Raw genomic sequence first — 2500 nt, 5'->3', positions numbered from 1 at the left:
CAACACTATCCTTGTTTGTTTGTGTAACTACGAGCGTGCACTCTCTCTCTCAAGCATACAACCCCCTCACCACACGTGTGTTTTACTGTCTCGATTGCTGATTTTCTAATACGGCATGTGTTGTATAACGATTCCTATATATCATAGTCCAAATATAATGCATGAATACAAATATATGTATACCTGCATTCGTTGTGTGTGTGTGTTTGTGTGTGCGTGCGTTTGTATGTGTGTGTGTTTGTGTGTGTTTGTGTGTGTATGTGTATGTGTGTTTGTGTGTGTGTATGTGTGTGTATGTGTATGTGTTTGTATATGTGTGTGTGCTATGAATGCATATTTTTATTTAAATATCGTGTTGCGCTGTCAGTTTTCGGTAACAACATTATACGGAATATATTGGATTAAATGACAATTATTGATTATATACATTTATTGGTATTCATTAATTATATCTATTGATTTTACATAAATGCATGCAAGTGTGTATCTACGTATGTACGCGTGCGTGTATACACACACACACACACACACACACACACACACACACATATATACATATATATATACATATAAACATACACACACACACACACACACACACACACATATATACATATATATATATATTTTTATATATATATAATTATATGTATATACACATACATATACATACATGCTGAAGCGCATGCATACGCACGAACAAATACACATATAGACAGACACATACACACACACACACACACACACACACACACACACACACACACACACATATTCATGAGTATAATGAATGCGTATAAGCATGACTAATGGAATAGTTTCAGCCCTAAAAGAAATTGTACACACCTCCCCACCTTCTCCTGCGCTGTCATCCACCCCATTCTTACCCAAAAGAGTATCTTTGACGGTAAACTCTCCGAACCTTTCCACTCCTTCCTCTCCATAATGTCTTCCATTTGCGCTCACTCTTCGCCCATTCTGTCGCCCTCTTCATCATTCACCTCACCCGACTGACCTTCGATTTTTCACTCATATTAAGAACAACAAACTCCTCCTCTCACCAACCCTCACTCCGTCACACTCACTGCTACCCAATCCTTTTCTTAGTTTCCCCAACAGTCTCTACTGTTTCAACATTTCGAAGGGTTTCCAACGCCTCAACATCACCCGGGTCGAACTCTCAACCTCCCACAACTTGCAAGCATACAGATATTTCGTCATCGTTGTCAAACCGACTGACAAGGGTGGTGGAGACGTGGTCGTGAGTGGGAAGTACTTATCTGCACAAGACCCAACTTCTTCGATAGCGTCTCAACCCTGATCCGGTCTGCCTTCTATTCTCTAACTCTTCTCTAGCTACCAACGACTAGTGCCTACATCGTTTGCTAACACATATCCTCCCCCTCCTGTTCCTCCTGCCCCTCCTATTCGTCCTGCTCCTCCTGCTTCCCCTCATTGTAGAAAATTCCTGCTGGCCTTTTAGCATCCGTATGGTGGCACCACAACCGGAAACCAATAGCCAAGGCCGAAGGGAAACAATCGTTTACCTTCGTGGTGCTTTGGTGACCGCAAGATGGCAGCACGGCCGAAGATAGATGAACAATAGCAAAGGGAGATAATCACCTAACGTTTTACCCTTAACAATGAAGTTTTTGTGTACATATGTACACAAAAAGCATTGTAAGCAATCCCAAAATGTCACGCTTAATCACCCATCTACACGCATACCCTGCATATACATACAAACATTCGCTGCAAACCTACATGAACACATACGCCTTTTCCCGAAGCAGTACTGAAACCCACGCGCACAAACACATTCAGACAACAGACACATGAACGCACATTCAACTTTCACATAAACTTACATCACAAGCGAGTGTAACTTAAACACAGGCACACGGTTATACAATACAACAAATGACACAGACATATATGCGAAACACGTTCGTATGCATGTGTGTTGCCTGTACGTTTCTGTATGCGTGCGTATAAATGTGCGAGTGTAGGGTGTACGTGCGTGTGTGCATGCGTGTGTGTGCATGTGTGTGTGCGTGTGTGTGTTGAGTCGTGTAGTTCGGTTCAATACCTTATTTTTCTCGTACCCACTTCCGGATATTTCCAATATGGCGTAAGTTTGAAATTCCAACGTGCAATTTTTCTTCCTTCTTAACAAAGTTATTCTGCGACTGTGAAGCTGAGGTCAAGTTGTTTTTCTTGTATGTACAGTAGGAAAGTGGTCAAATTTCTTACTGTTAACAAAGCGGAATTCCACAGTCTTGCGAAACAAAGCGGCGAAACTTGTTTCTAAATGCCAACCTTCATGACAGAATAGTTTACATATCTACTGCATAGTGTGTATACAGTATTGCATCAGATAATGCTTGCCCATTGTATAAAATATACGCACTTACGTTACGTGCTCACAACGTCGCAATATTTATATATAAATATAAATATAAATATAAATATGTATACACACATACACACACATATATAT

The sequence above is a fragment of the Octopus bimaculoides genome, chromosome 10 (genome assembly GCF_046866305.1).
Source record: "Octopus bimaculoides isolate indiv1 chromosome 10, ASM4686630v1, whole genome shotgun sequence".
Taxonomy (NCBI): domain Eukaryota; kingdom Metazoa; phylum Mollusca; class Cephalopoda; order Octopoda; family Octopodidae; genus Octopus; species Octopus bimaculoides.
The sequence above is the reverse complement of the archived record's forward strand: the minus strand, read 5'-3'. Positions refer to the sequence as shown.